This window comes from Bidens hawaiensis, unplaced genomic scaffold, assembly GCF_021521415.1.
Source record: "Bidens hawaiensis isolate Kalapana, Puna unplaced genomic scaffold, B.hawaiensis_p1.1 tig00001088_1, whole genome shotgun sequence".
NCBI lineage: Eukaryota > Viridiplantae > Streptophyta > Magnoliopsida > Asterales > Asteraceae > Bidens > Bidens hawaiensis.
In genome coordinates this window covers 3266378-3283238 of record NW_027491063.1, presented here as the reverse complement: position 1 = coordinate 3283238, position 16861 = coordinate 3266378, and the positions used below count along the sequence as shown (strand labels likewise).

At 44.3% G+C, this 16861-nt stretch overlaps 1 pseudogene across 1 annotated transcript; it reads right to left on the bottom strand.

Annotated features, from left to right (window-relative positions):
* Window positions 1–10131: 10131 nt before the first annotated feature.
* On the bottom strand, window positions 10132–16329 carry LOC143559333 (oligopeptide transporter 7-like; annotated as a pseudogene). The gene is made up of 7 exons (XR_013139919.1): window positions 16321–16329; window positions 15546–16066; window positions 14886–15455; window positions 14587–14813; window positions 11445–11470; window positions 10792–10977; window positions 10132–10716 (listed from the first exon to the last, which is right to left on the bottom strand). The product of XR_013139919.1 is annotated as an oligopeptide transporter 7-like (transcript).
* Between the last annotated feature and the right edge of the window lie 532 nt (window positions 16330–16861).

Here is a 16861-nt window from a genome sequence, read left to right as displayed (position 1 = left end):
AGTCCTAAACTTAACATAGCTATTTATATTATGTGTGTATGTTTTATATATTCAAAAACCGGTTCCAACGGTCCAAAAAACGGCTATATAGCCGTTGAAACCGGTTCCCGACGGTCAAATTAAGTTTAAAAATGGAAAACCCGGTGTACCCGGTTTTCGGGTATAACCCGTACCTGGTTCCATTGGGTTCTTATATTATCCTTACGGGTCGGGTCCGGTTTCTTCCTGGTTCTTGACTAGGACCGGTTTCAGTTTGTACCCGGTTTCAAAATAACCCGATTTGTGCTCGTCTGTCACCTTTTCTTTTGTTTTTCACTGTATACAATTGGGTCACACGAACCAGCATGTGATGATCATGTATCTATCATCAATGTTTTGAGTATCGTGGAACAATGCCCTTGGTTCAGCACGGACCAGCACCTAAGTTGGATTAACAAGTGCCCAAGTTGATTAACAAAATTTGTTGTTTTAACGAATTTAACTTAGTAAAGATGAGCAACAAACACATTGATATTTCCGAGTGAAAGGAAGAGTATAAAATCTTACATACACATGAATACATGATACATTATAAGTAAATATATCAACATGTGGTGATCATATTTCATTTGTTACCATTTACAAAACCTGACTTGGCCCGAACTAACATATTACTCATTTTAATTTAATTGGAACCCTAAACACGTATCCAACAAACTGACCCCTCCCATTCTGTCCGTGTTGACGTAAGCATCTTAACTATCAATTCCTTGTGCAGTACATTGTTTTACATGATATGATAAGTAACAATTCAGTTTTCATTTTCAACCAATAGAACATACATTTCAAGAATAAGAACCAACAAAACCACATCTATACATACTACACCTTTATCAACACTCTTACAAATCAAATAACAGGGCATCCGTCAGCCACAATGCCTGCAGCACCAGGACAAGAAGCCAGTGAACAACCGTCTGGTTTACTTCCCCACTGAAGAAACACTAACCTGACCCCGGGCAGATTACTGATAACCTGGGGGTTAGATAGATGTTTCCCACGAGGGGTTAGACCCTTGGAAGATGGTTCTTCTGATAACCTGCAAAACAGACACCGTGAGCTCGTCACTGAGAAGGGGGGGGGGGGGTTCCTCCTTGTGACCACCCTCCGGCGTGAGAATCAGACTAGATTGCTCTTTAAATATAAAAGTATATTAAGAGATTGCTAGAGCAGATATCAGGCATAATATGATGATAATGTCATAAGATATGATAAGATGGTCATACCATTTGTGGTATTTATAGCCGAAGGTAGGTTTCCAAGGAGGTATGGCCGGCTGCAACAGTATTCCTGTTCCACCAACAGTAGCCTACGCACGTGCCCTGCTGGTAGTTGGTGGGTAGGTAGCGGCTGATAGCGACCAGGCCTGCTGTATACTATTCCTTTTCCACCAACTGTCAGCTACGCACGTGGTATGACAAGAGTTGGTGAGTAGGCAGCGGCTAATAGTGACATACAGTGTAGGAGCATGCTGCTCGCCATACTGTTGTCCATAAGCTGTCGTATCTTTAGTCAGATCTTTTTCCCATACCTCGTCAGGTACAGTACAGAAGATCTTTCCGTATCGTACGGACTGGCTTATTTGGGCGGGAGTATTCCCCCTCCCGCCCTTGTGCGGGATTGTTCCCGGCTTCGCTCATTCCTTCAGGTGACACTGAACGATTGAGAGCTAAGTGCCTTGTGCGTGTAGCCTTGCTGCGCGGGTGGCCTTCCCTAATGGCTTGTATCCGAGGCTGCGGGGACAGGCGGAGTCCTTCACCATTGGGAGGCATTTCCTGCGGGACCAGCTTGCGTACTGCGCGTAAGGACGTCACGTCTCTGAGCATGGTTGGTCCTGCGGATCCAGTTGGTTTCTGCGCAAACGTCCCTGTTTGAGGTGAGTCTTGCGGGTCCAACTGGGCTCTGCTGGGACCTACCTCTTCAAGTCCCCCCAGTCCAATGTTCTTCTCATGCGTGTTTAATAAAGTGAGGTGAACTTTTGGACTTAAGCAAAGGGTTTTGAAAAGGGTTTTTTAAGGTTTTCCATGGGGATTCTTCCCGCGGAAGTCCTTGTCACTTGCAGAAATTCCCGAGTTTCCTGCTTGGTCTTTGGGTATGATGCGGGTAGGTCTGTAACCTCCTCGCAAGTCAGGAGCGTTGAGTCCCACTTGTGTGGACTCTCCATGAGGTTTTGGTAGTTTTGAACATAGTGATCAATTATGTTAAAACCACCAATTCCATCCTGGAGCTTCAAACAACGTAGTTCTCGACGTTCCCGCTATGCGGGGATGTTATTTCCGCTTCCGCAAGCATTGCCCAGAAGATCCTTCTTGGTTTCAATTCCCAGCGGAGCGCTAGGTATGTGAAGGGTTTTGCCTTAACACTGTACCAGCGCTCGTCTTACGGTTACTTTACTTCTAAGGTATTCCTGGCGTCAATTCCCTGCGGGTGCTAGGTATGTGAAGGGTTTTGCCTTTACACTGTACCCGCACCCGTCTTATAGTTACTTGGTTGCCGAGGAATATTTGGCTTCAATTCCCTGCGGGTGCTAGGTATGTGAAGGGTTTTGCCTTTACACTGTACCCGCATCCGTCTTACGGTTACTTGTTCGCCAAAATTTACTTGGCTTCAATTCCCTGCGGGTGCTAGGTATGTGAAGGGTTTTGCCTTTACACTGTACCCGCATCCGTCTTACAGTTACTTGTTTGCCAATATTTTATTTGGCTTCAATTCCCTGCGGTTGCTAGGTACGTGAAGGGTTTTGCCTTTACGCTGTACCCGCATCCGTCTTACGGTTGCTTGTTTGCCAAGGTTTTACTTGGCTTCAATTCCCTGCGGGTGCTAGGTACGTGAAGGGTTTTGCCTTTACACTGTACCCGCATCCGTCTTACGGTTACTTGTTTGCCAAGGTAAGGGGTATTTTCCCGCTTACTTTTTAATATTTTCAAAATTTGAATTTTGAAATTCGAAGGGTTGGTGGAAAGATAGGAACAGTCCAAACCTCTAAAACGTCATGCGACGGTTTCTTCTGACTGTGTCAGGACGTGCAGGAAGTTATGGTGACGTGACAGTACATGGTCATTCCAGACGCTTTTCAGGCGCGTGGGCGCGATTTTCGGGCGCGTGGCCGCGAAATTACTGGCACACGTCCTTTCAACAGCTGTTTCCAGCTTGCTTTTTGCCACGTGTCATAGTTTCATTGCACCTTCGATTTCTCTCTCCTCCGCATTAAATTCACCGCATTAATTGCGATTACTATATAAAGGGGGAGAGGGTTCTTTGTAATCCACACTTTCACCCTTCTCTTCTTCTTCTTAGCGATTTCCGGCAAATACTCCCCTTTTCAGGCAAGCATTTTCCCGAAATCGTTTTCTTCTTCCTCTGCAATGTCTTCCCATGATGCTGAAGCTGTAGCCGACGATAGGAGTACTGCTGGCGAGTGCCAGTGTGTTCTACCTGTCGATCAGTACCAGTACGTCGTCAGGAAATTCATGCTTGAGTCTCTTGAGCCTGAGTTTCCTGAACCCAACCAGACTGTGTACGATGCCCCCAGTGGCAAGATCGGGGTATATGCTGCATTCTTTGTGTATGGGAACCTTAGGTTCCCATTGACAAAGTTTATGTACCGTGTCTTGGAGAGGCACGGTGTGCACCTGACCGAGGTGCATCCGATGGCGATTGCCAAGATCCGGCACTTCGAGTGGGTGTGCCGGATTCTGGGTATTGAGCCCTATGTGGACCGCCTGATGACCTTCTATACTTGGAGGTGCATCCAGGGGTGGTACACCCTGACAACCCGGATCAAGGGTTTGAAGATTTGCGCGACCGAGCGCAGTCTCCGATCGTGGAAGCGGGAGTTCTTCTACATTTCTGCCCGCGCCGTCCCCATTGCCATGAAGTTTAAAAATGGTCAAGCAATTCCGAGCCACCACGCCACCAACTACCAGGAGGCGGAGTGGTTTGCGAAGATATCCCGGGTCCAATCTCCGGTTTACCGGTTTGCGGAGTCCGGGATGGTGATGCTGGGGATGAGCCGGGTATGGAAGGAGGCGTCTCAGGTTCCCATCCTTCTCGAATACGGTTTGAACTCTACTTATGGTATGTCTTGTCTTTCTTGCTGATATGAGTTTGTCTTCTAACTGTTTCTTTTCTTTCAGAGGGGAACAATTTGGAATCGCTCCTGTACCCGCGGGAAGCTGACGGTCCCGTGCGGGTGGGTACTCGTGCTCTTGACGAGAACGAGTTGCCCATCCTGGAGCAAACAGCGGATCGGTTTGTGGAGGTCTATCCGCTGGGCCACGAGATCCTGAGCCATCGGCGGCCAGGTAAGGCGTTATTCTCTCCTCCACCCCTCAGTGCTGTACCCGCTGCTGGAATTCCTGACATCCTGTCTTCTTCTGAGGAATCCGCAGATGGTCCTCCGTTAGTGCGGAAGAAGAGGGCTGCCGGCGGGAAAGGGAAGGAGAAGGCGGCCTCCACAGCCGATCCAGTGCTCCTATCTGACACTGAGTCAGATAGTGAAGAGGTGGCGGGGAACCCCGGTGGTGAGAAGACCACTGTTCCGGAGGCTACGACTGTTACCTCCGGAGAACCAATGGCGACGACGGTGACCGGCATCAAGAGACCGGCTCCATCGGGTTCGTCCCTGCCCGTCCGTACGTTCAAGCTCAAGAAAACCCGTAAGTACAACTCTTGGCTTTTATCTTCATAGTTTAATCTTCCAAGTCTTTTAACACTTTTCTTCTTTACGCAGGTGTGGATGTTGACGCATTCCAAGGTGGAGCGCAGAGGAGTACCTCTCCGCCAATGACGGTAGGCTCGGTCAGCCTACCTGAGGCGACGACCCAGGCGCCTGTGCCTGCTTCCGCTGGATCAGTTGCTCAGTCCCTTGAGCCGACTGTTCAAGCCGAGATGACGTCACCGCCGGTGGTAAGTGCGATTTTTACAGCATCTTTCACCGAGCCGGCGGTTACGATTGCTGCGGATTCTGCGGCAGCGACTGCGGCGGCTGCCACCATGCCCCCGCCACCGGCACCGACGGCCGGCCCATCAGGTACGCATGGGAGTACTCGCCAATCTTTGCCACCTTCCCATCTGCCTGACCTTTTGGATGGGTTTCCTTTGGGTTCAGGTGATGGGTTCGGCGGCTATCGGCCTGTTATAGACCCTACAGGTGCGTAGGGTTCCTTTGGCCCTTTTTCACTTTTATTTTTTATCATCTTTTCCTAACTGCTTTTTTGTTTTTGCAGTGTCGGATTCCAATGAAGTGTATGTTCCGCGATGGAACATACGCCGAGGAACAACCCTTCGTACCCCTGTGGAGTGCGTGGAATGGGCTCGCCACGCTGCTCCCCATGGTGCGTTGGGGGAAGCCATGGCTAGCTACCAGGAGGGTAGGCTAACCAATGAGCTTCGGGTTCTCCAGGCCCGGATGCAGCCACGCGTCGAGCTGCTTTGTCGTGAAAACGACAAGTTAAAAGCAGCTCGCGCCAAAGACGTATCTCAAGCGCGGGCTCTTCGGGAGGAGAACCAAAAGTTGGCCGCAGCTGCTGCGGAGAAGGAGAAGGCCTTCAAGGCCCTCGAGGTTGAGGTTCAAGCGCGACTCGAGGCCCGCTCCAAGGCTGCCCAAGCTGTTAACGAACAGCTTCGGCTGGCTAAGGAGACTGCGAGGAACGCAACCGAGAGGGCCACCAAGGCTGAAGCCGTTGCTGAGCCTTTACGCGTGGAGAACGAGGAGCTCAAGGCCAAATTGGAGGCTCTCCAACGTGCTCATGATGCCTTGGCGATGGAGGATGCCAAGAAGCTTCAAGAGATCCTGGACCAGAGGGGCGTGCTTGATCACACCGAGCGGAAGCTTAAGGGCGTTGAAGAGGCTGCTGCAAAGGAAGTGCTACTTGCCAACCTTAACAAAAGCGCAGCCGAACGTGCCTGCACCCAAGCTCAAGCCGCCCTCCAAGAAGCTCTGGTTGCCAAGGAATGGCTTCTTCGAGAGGCGTTGCCTCAGGTATGTTTAGCTTTGCGTCTTCACGCTTTCCTTTGTACATAGAAAAGGTGTTTGACACTTGTATATTTTCTTTGTAGGTTGTGCATCGGGTCTTCTCAGAGACTACTTACGATGATGCCATGAGCGCAGCCCTCAACGCTTCTCACGAGGATGGGGAACGGGCCGGCTTCCTGCTTGGTCTAGGGTTCGTTGAGAAAGGCTTCCCGCCTTCCAACTTCCCTTTGTACAATGTTGATACTGAAGCCATATACGACCAAGCAGTAAATCAATACGCCGCCTTCCCGCATCCAGTGGTGGAGAAGGTGAACCAAGTAGCTGCTGCTGATGATGGGTTAGCTATCCTTAAAGCCTTCCTCGAACCGCCCCGTTCTTCTGATGGAGCGGGTCCAAGTGGAAGCGGCCCTGAAGCTTGATCCTGAAGATCCCTTCCCATTGCTAGAATAGTCTTGTACAGATGTATTTATTTTCTTTTCGTAGGCGGGTAGTTACCCGGCCATTCTTGTAATAATTCGTTTGTGAAATACAAATCTTTTTGCGTATAAGATTGTTACTTCCTTCTTTGGGTTTCTTGCTTTATAAACTTATGACTTGCATACTTAGTTTAAATTAGCAATTTTCCAAGTGTAGAATAAGTTAACCTGTTGAACGTGGTTGATAATGGGTTAAAGTTTTGCTTCCTCTTTCGTGATTGTGCGGGTAGAACCGTCACTTGCACTTAGTAGGATGGCTAAACTTTAACCTTCATCTGACCTGCGTGTAGGTTTTCCTCATCTTTTGAGGATAAGTTAACCTTTGAACGTGGTTGATAATAGGTGTGAAGTTTTGCTTCCTCTTTCGTGATTGTGCGGGTAGAACCGTCACTTGCACTTAGTAGGATGGCAAAACTTTACCCATATCTGACCTGCGTGTAGGTTTTCCTCATCCTTTGAGGATAAGTTAACCTTTGAACGTGGTTGATAATAGGTGTGAAGTTTTGCTTCCTCTTTCGTGATTGTGGGGGTAGAACCGTCACTTGCACTTAGTAGGATGGCAAAACTTTACCCATATCTGACCTGCGTGTAGGTTTTCCTCATCCTTTGAGGATAAGTTAACCTTTGAACGTGGTTGATAATAGGTGTGAAGTTTTGATTCCTCTTTCGTGATTGCGCGGGTAGAACCGTCACTTGCACTTAGTAGGATGGCAAAACTTTACCCATATCTGACCTGCGTGTAGGTTTTCCTCATCCTTTGAGGATAAGTTAACCTTTGAACGTGGTTGATAATAGGTGTGAAGTTTTGCTTCCTCTTTCGTGATTGTGCGGGTAGAACCGTCACTTGCACTTAGTAGGATGGCAAAACTTTACCCATATCTGACCTGCGTGTAGGTTTTCCTCATCCTTTGAGGATAAGTTAACCTTTGAACGTGGTTGATAATAGGTGTGAAGTTTTGCTTCCTCTTTCGTGATTGCGCTGGTAGAACCGTCACTTGCACTTAGTAGGATGGCAAAACTTTACCCATATCTGACCTGCGTGTAGGTTTTCCTCATCCTTTGAGGATAAGTTAACCTTTGAACGTGGTTGATAATAGGTGTGAAGTTTTGCTTCCTCTTTCGTGATTGTGCGGGTAGAACCGTCACTTGCACTTAGTAGGATGACAAAACTTTACCCATATCTGACCTGCGTGTAGGTTTTCCTCATCCTTTTGAGAATTTTGTTTTGAACCGTTCGACGCGTGGTTGTCAATAGGTTAGTGTTCAGTTTCCTTATTATGATTCGCGCGGATAGACCGGCACTTTCATTTTTGGGTGCTGAACCTTTCCCCTTCAACTGACTGCGTGAAGGTTTTTTCCTGTTATTGGGTTTGTGCGGGTAGGACCGCCTTCCCATGCAACGACTTCACGTAATGTGAATGCCGTTACCAGTGTTGCATAGTTTAACCGTTCGACGCGCGGTTGTTAGGTTATTGTTCAGTTTCCCCATTATGATTCGTGCGGATAGACCGGCACTTTCATTTTTGGGTGCTGAACCTCTCCTTCAACTGACCTGCGTGAAGGTTTTTTCCTGTTATTGGGTTTGTGCGGGTAGGACCGCCTTCCCACGCAACGACTTCACGTAATGTGAATGCCGTTACCAGTGTTGCATAGTTTAACTGTTCGACGCGCGGTTGTTGATAGATTATTGTTCAGTTTCCTCATTATGATTCGTGCGGATAGACCGGCACTTTCATTTTTGGGTGCTGAACCTCTCCTTCAACTGACCTGCGTGAAGGTTTTTTTCACATTATTGGGTTTGTGCGGGTAGAACCGCCTTCCCACGCAACGACTTCACATAATGTGAATATCGTCATATTAGTGTTCGGAAAAGTAAAATCATCAGCTTCGATGTTCTAAAGAGAATCATTTCCATTAGAAGTGGCTCTTGGCCTTTTCTTTACAAATTGGAATTGATTTACATGCAAACTGTGTAAATGAGCTCCCTTCCATGTTGTTGGGATGGGAGTGCCATCGAGCCGATACGCACCTGGTTCGGGATCTCGTTCTTTACGCAGCATGTAGTCTCGATATTGAAGCTGGAATTTTTATTCGTGTTTTCCCCAGCTGGGGTTCTACACGCACCCGCCTGCTCAGCCTTTATTGCGCCACGAGGTGCGCGAGCGTCCCATCTCTGACAAATGCTTCAACCATGTCTTTTACGTCTATGCATTCTTCAGTGTTGTGGCCTTTTGTCTTGTGAAAGTCACAGTATTTGCTCCGATCAGCATCGTGACGATGTCAGATTATTGGAGGCTTTGGCCACGGGAGCTCTTCAGTGGCGAATATCTCAGTGACGCTTTTGGTGAGTGGCGTCCATCTGGAGTTTCGGTGCGGCTGTACATTATCCTTTCCGCCCAATCGATGTTGCAAGCCGGATGAGGTGTCAAAGTTTACCCTTGACTGCCAAATGCCTAGCTTCCGCTTTTTATTTAATCGGGCGGTGAGGACATTGTCTTCTCTCGTCTTCTGAGTGTAGAGGTTTGTGCTCTGTGGGAGATCTCTACCCAGTTGCTTCTCCGTTTCCGCATAGCGTTTTGCTGCTGTCATGATGGCATCCCATGTGGATGGCATGCCATCTTTACCCGTTAGGGTGCGGATGAGCTCTGGGTCATGTGCGCCCTGGATGAAGGCAGCGCGAACAAGATCTTCACTGATATTGCCCAAACTTAGCTTCTTTGAGTTAAAGCGAGTGATGAAGTTTGGCAGAGATTCATCTTCTTCTCGTATGCATTTGAGGATTGTCCATTGCTCCTCGGTATACTTCCGTTGCTGGCTGAAGTGTTGGCTAAACTTCTGCTGGAAGTCTGCCCAGTCGTAGATGTGGTTGACCGGGAGACGATCAAACCAAGCTCTAGCAGCCCCAACAAGCGTCATTTGGAACATGTAGCACCACGTGGGTTCCGTCCAATTGCTGACGGTTGCCCCCGCTATGAACCTGTTCAAATGATCGTCTGGATCAGATATACCGTCATATGTGCCTATGTTAGGCATTTGTTTGGCACTCTTTGGGGCGATTGCTTCCGCAATGTCCCTTGCAAACTTGGACGTTCCTGCATTTGCAACGTTTGGTCTGAACGTTTTGGAGAAGTCTCGTGGACTTCCATCTGTGGTTTTTGGTTTGAAGGCTTGTCCAAAATGCCTTTTCGGTTGGGATTCCATTTCCTTACGCTTCCCTTTTGTCCTATGGCGAGGGTTCGCGTCGGAGTCGGATTCCTCCGAGTCATCCTCCCAGTATTCGAATTCGTCGGCCTGTTGTACGGAACGCAAGCGTTCGTTCAACTCGGCCTGGAATTCCTTTTGTCGTGCTTCCGCCCATGCCTTGACTTCATCGAGAGTTTGGCGGGGGAGTCTTCGTCTCTCAACCTGGGTATCAGTGGATCCCAGTAGGCGATCATTTACTGCACTTGCCCCAGCATGAGTAACTGGGGTAGTGTTCGTAAAATTTACTTCACTTGCCCCGGCTTGGGTAACCGGGGTAGTGTTTGTAAAAACTGTGTTACCGGTATTCCCCCCAGTAGCTGGGGTCGTGGTTACCGGAATTTCTCTAACCATCTTTGTAGAAGTTTGAAAAAACTGGAGAAAAATGTAGTTCTAGCTTTATGCAGCACCAGGACAAGAAGCCAGTGAACAACCGTCTGGTTTACTTCCCCACCAATATAAACTAACACCCTCCATATCCAAACTAACATACAACAAGACTCCCATAAACGCCAACCCAGCATCCAACGCCCCTGACATCACATAATTATGCCGGCCCCACCAGTTATGATGGTACCTATATGCCACAAAACCAGACAAAAAACCCAATAATTATCCAACTGTTATAGTTTACAGAAGTGGCGGGCGGCATATTAATTGTTGCACCCAACAAAACTGGTGTTGTGATTAGTGTAATCCAGTTTTGGCTCGGGAAAGCTTTGTGCAACAACCAGACAATGATAGGTGCCAACGCACCGGCTAAAAATACCAGTTTATCGAGTTGTAGTAGCCCAGATTACCAAAGATCCGGCGCGGCCCGATTAGGCCCCATATGACCGAGGCGTCATAAAACACATGGTCACCTGGGCAGGTCCAGGGGCTGCCCGGGGGAAGCAAGGCTCGGTCGCATATGTCTGGGACTGTGTCCATTAGCCACCACGCGGTTCCTAAGTGTGCAAATGCTGATATTAGTGTGCCACATACCTGATCACAAGGTTTTAAGAAATGGTGTTAGGGATAATTGACTTTAAGTTGACAGTGAATGGAAAAAAGTTTTACCTGAGCCATGAACATTGATCTCGGAGGGATTTTCATGTAATGGCCGAGTTTGAAGTCTTGTAAAAAGACGATACCTTGTTTCACACTAATGTACCCGTAAACCTTGAAGCACATGTTGGCCACGGGGTATCCTGGATATATGTATCCTATGATGTACTCCGTGATCACATTCAAGCCCGGCGTTTGTTTAATTAGTTACAAACATACCCACCCATGTTAGAATTGATAACATCATCAATCTATTCTAGTATAAACTTGAATGCACCTTAGTCCATAATCTATTACGGTACAAGATTATAAAAATTCGGTACAGAATCTAATACTGGACAAGATTATAGATACCTAAGTACATAATAAGTATTCTAGATACCTAGGTACATAATCTATTATAGTATGAGGTTATAGGTAACCAAGTACATAGTCGATTCTAGTACAATATTATAGATACCTAGGTACGTAATACACGACTACAAATACTACTTTACGAAATCTACTCTAGTACAACATTATATAGATACCTAGCTATATGATCGATTCTAGTACACAATTAAAGATACACAAGTACTAAATCCATTTCAGTATACAATCAAAAGATACCCTTGTTAAAGTTCATGATATCATTAATCTATTATAGCGCATATTTGAAGTACCTGGTTTGTTGTGGCGGTGATGACACCGATAGGAAGTGTAACGATTCCGACGAAACCAGGTATACCTTAACCGGTAGACAATAGCTACGTTATATTTAATGTCGGGTACATGAATTACCATAGTAATTATACGAGAACACATGGTTCACTGTATTAATTGTACGTGAATATATAATTCATCGTATTGAATATGCGATTAATCGATCGATAGTTATGGAAACCCGAACGAATCGAGGGTTCAATTATAGACGATATCTATAATATTTAGTGATTTTACGAAGCATTAATGCTTCGGGATAAGTAAAGTACGGCACATAAAAAGAATTTTCGATTTAATGGCACGTCGGTACATTAAACGAAACCTTTAATAACAAACCAAGCAAGAGACGATCGATCAAGCCGAAAAAGATGCACAATTATTAATAATATGATGTTTTAAGTTAATAAATGTCATGGTTTAAGTTTTTAAAGTTTTTAAATCGGTTTTATATAAATTTCATTTTTTTAAAGCCGAAAACGACCGTTTTATCCTCGTTTTAAGCCGAATTAGACATTTAACCGAAAAACGAACTGAACCAGATTATCCAAAACATTATCCGGATTTCGAGAATCCAAACATGTGGCTAAGAATGGAGAGGTGGGTCCCACCCCACCCCCCCTTGATGTTCCGATCGGACTCCCCCTTACACCCCATTCCTTTATTATTTTTTTTTCCAAACAAACATTCAACAATCCTCTTTTCTCTCCACATCAAGATCCTAAAAACCGAGATTTGTAGCAAGAAAAACACGGTAAGGATCGAGTTATTTACGTTTTCATCTTCGTTTCTTGAGTTTATTTGCAAGAAAATGAGGTTTCAAAGATGAAAACCGATTCTTGCATGATCAAGTGATGTATACGGGTTATACAAGGGATCTTGGTCCAAGAAAGGAGTTAAACGAACCAAAAACGAATTTTTACGGTTTAAACTTTAGTTTTGAAACAATAACCGAAACTATAGTGTAAGAGGCTTGATTGTGAGTGTAACTTGCTTGGTATTGTGGTATGTTGGTTGTAGGATCTGTGTTTAGTGGTAGATAAGGCGGAAAGACGAGTTTGTAGCTTGTAGTGGCGGAAAACAAAAGGTATATTCGGTTTATGTTCGGTTATGGATTTTTGGACAGATTGTGGATGGTTTAGAGTTAGATCATGAAATTTTACAGAGGTGTTAAATACATGAAAATATGAGTTCTGTGAATTTTTGGTAATATTTGGACAAAGGATGAATATTTGGTGAATTTAATGCTCGGTTTTGGCTAAAAATGGTGAAAAATAGTTAAATATCATGAAAAATTCTGGAAAATTGTAGATAAGCATTTTATATCATTTAAAAGTTACACACAAAATTTTAGGTCAGTTGGAGAAGTCTAAGTAGGCTTTTCGATTAAACGAGTTCTAGGGTTTTCTAGCTCGGTTTTAGTGAAAATGGCATGTAAAAAGAGATTTTGGTTCTGGAAAAACTACATGGGACTATGTGGATGGCAGGGGACATCCAGGAAAAATTTGGGATTTTTCTAAGATCGTTTGGTATTTACGACGTATTTAGTGTTTAAATGGTGTTTAAAAATAGATAAATAAATTTTAAATATGAAAATTAATTCTGGAAATAATTTTATTAAATTCCCCACTGTCAAAAAGTGATTTGTGCAAAATTTCAAGATCCGAGACTAAACGGATAATTATTTGTGCTAAAAAGAAAATAAAAACAAACTTTTAAAGCTTGAAACGCGTAAACCGTTAAAGTTCGCCTAAACGAGCTGACCGGTGTATAAAAACCCTAAAAATGAACTATTTTCATATAACTGAGTTAAACAAGTAAAAATAAATCATCCGAAAACAATTCGGATGATTTGGGTAATTGTAAACGATTTAACAGTTTCCGGTGCATTAAAGACGGAAACGGGTCCCGCGGCCAATCGGGGCGTCTAAACCGAGCTCTAATTTCAGAACTTTAATTAAATTATCAGACAACAACTATTTTCGGGTCGTGTGTGACCAAACTCATTTTTGAAACGTAAAAACGGATAACCGTGCTAGGCACGCAAAACGGGAAAAACGACTAATAGAAATTTGACTAGTGAACTCTAAACGATATCACAATCTGAGTCCGGAGAAGTGTTTCTGGGTTAACATTGCCCCCGGAACGGGTACAGTACTGGGTTAACAGTGTCCCCAGATGTACCGGTTAACACGGTTAAAGCTATATTAATAGTGATTGTATAGTAACGATCGTAGGGATCATATTACAGATTGGACGTGTTAACTGATAATGACTGTTGTTACCTGCTTGCATGTGCTAAGGTGAGTTTCACGAGCCCCTTTTTCTGAATTGTTTTTAAATATTTTCCCGTGGCGGAAGCATGTTACTACTGAAATGTTTAAGTACATACTGAACGCATGGATTTGCGTGGATTAATATATATATATTTTATTGTACGGGAATTGTACGGAAATGTACTAAGATGGTAACTGTCTGAGTTGCTAACATTCTAAGGCCCCGGAACACGAGTGATTAACTGAAAGCCGGTAGAGTGTGGATAGTACTATTGGTCTGACAAACCCAACTGGTCCGGCATGGATTTGCTGATGTTTCCCAGCCAGTTGCACATGTCTATTTTGTTGTTATATATATTTTGCTATGTAATGTTAGACATAGCGGTTTGGGGCAGGTTCGTGGGCGGAGTATGCCACGGGGTTGTGTGTGGATAGTCAGAGGTTTCACTTGTGGGCTTAGCATAATTACATCGATAATATTATGTTTTGATATGGATTTATCATGGTTTACTCAAATTGTGAAACTCACCAACTATTCGTAGTTGACCCGTTTTCTCACATGCTTTTCAGGTACGATTAAGATGAAGTGATTGCTTACGTGCTAAGTGCTTGATGTGTGTAAGATTTGCGTGCGGGATGTTAGGATTCATTATATTAAATAGAATTATGTATCGTATTGTATGATGTGTGTATCACCTAGACGGTAATGAAATATGAGATAATGAAATTTTAAGTATATTAATGTATTCAGATTTCTTTATAAATAATGTGGTTGATATCAGAGGTGTCTGTTGCATCCCGTTTACGTTTCCGCTGCAGTTACGGGGTGTTACAGGAAGTGTGAAAAAGAACGCAATAGCACACGCCAACAAGAACGCCCACCAGGGTAACTGAAGTTGGCTTTTGAAGTATTCAATCACAAACAATGTTGCTACAATGTTGGTCAACAATATGCAAATGAACCACCACTGGGGAACTTGACTATATCGCCTCATAAGCTTACTATGCACATCCATTTTCTTTTCCTGAAACGCAGACTTACTCAACTGCCATAAGTCCCTAAAACGACATAAAAACTTCAACTTAAAACCCCCCAAAAAAAAAGATTTAAAAAGGTAACAAGATTCAGACCTTCCATGAAAGACGAATACATGAACCACAGTTGCAGTGAGACATGCGAAACTAACTGCATAATTCATTGCAAAAAAGATACTATGGTAAATTTGACCTTCTTGATCGTACGCATTCGAGTCAAAGTGAAAATTAGAGTCAACAATAGCTGAAGTGTTGTATGATTGCCCAGAGAAGGTGAAAAGATCATCCGAAAATATCGGAAACCTTTTAGCTTCATAAACATTAAACCAATACGCTAAGGGCGTTATAACGTAAGTAACTAAACCATAACCAACCGCAATGTTGGCAGTGGCAAACCACGGGCTAGCCAAAGGGCTCCCAAGATAAGATGATATACTCGACCAGTCGAACCCGATCGAACCAACACCAAGACCATGAAGACCCGACCCGATCTGTTGCACCAGTACAGATTTAGGAAAGATCCAACACATCCACGAGAGCGATGTAAGCATCGGGAAAAGGTATCCCGGGAGAACATAATAAGCGAAACTAGAAATAAAGACAATGAGAAAGAACTGGTTGCGGGTTAAACCTCCTTTCGGCCTCGGCTCTTTGTCGTGTAACGCCCTGAAAATCACAAGATTAGGGAATCTTTAATAAAAAAAAAAAAGAAAGTGTTAACGCAGTCATGAGATGAGATGGTTGTAAAAATGGTACCTAAAGAGGGAAACTTGAACAAGATTCTGGGGCCACCACATGGCGGCGGGGTCCACGAGATAGCGGCGGAATATACCCGCCCAGCCGAAGCCCAAGACCTGGGTGGTAACGACGACAATCAAGGCCACCCAAAAGGTCAACGTCTTGCCGTAGAATATCTTGACAGCACTGACAATATGAATGGCGTAGGGATTTCCAGCACCGGAGTTGGCAAAGATGGTAATCAGCACATGCTCTTTGACATTAAAGGGCCCGGGGTTAAGGCTGAACTGGTAGTTTGTACCTCGGAAGAAAACCCTTTGGGTGACGGCGGCGGCCATGAGGTGGCCGAGAGGGACGACTGCGATCTGGGCGGAGATGGAGGTTATGGAGAGTGGCTCACGGCGGTACCAGAAGAACTGGTTTAGGAATGAGAGCAGGATGCATGATATTATTCCGAGCACCCACGTCCGGAAAGGTGAGTGCGACCTGCTCGATCGGCGAATTCTCCTCCGGCGACTGGATCTGGGTGTTGTTGGAAACTGAACATATTACAAGGGAAGATGTGATTTCGTCCTCGTCTTCTTTCATCTAAATGTATGTTCTCTTCTTGGCTGCTCTTGCAGAAGATATGGATATGATTATGTATGTGATTGGGTGGATGTTGGAATCTCTTGAGTCACAATATTTGGAGTCATCGCTGACGGCCTGCTTTGTGAAGAAATTGATTGGGGATATTTTTATTTTATTTCCATTTTGAATATTACTCAGGGGATGTGATGATATTGATATGTACAAGGTCCATGTTCGCGACCAGATACCTCAACGTAGTGTTAACCCTCAATTATTATACACTAGTTTTTATCCTCATACTACTACATAGTTTTTATCCTCATACTACTATAGAATTGTTTTACATTATTCATTAATTATATTTATATATTTTCTTAGATTTTAATTTTATTTATTGTATCTAAGTTAATTATATACTTTAGTATTTGATGATGTAAGAGTTTCACAAGTAAATTTTAGGGAATATCTTATAAAATGGTAACCAACTTAAATTTTATTTATGTTATAACCTGGTTTAAAAATTATTTGGGTTTGGTGAAACCCATGACCCGCTTATTTTTTACTATAAAATTGTTTTTAATTATTAATAATATACATTTCTTTTAAAGAAATAAAATATTAATTTTTAGTATATCCATATTTTATAAGATTTTCATATCAAGTATTTGATTAATTTGTAATTTAATGAGATGTTAAAACCCGTTTAAGGAATATCTGGGTTTAGTGAGACCCACACCCGTGAATTCAGGTCAAATGCATGAGAA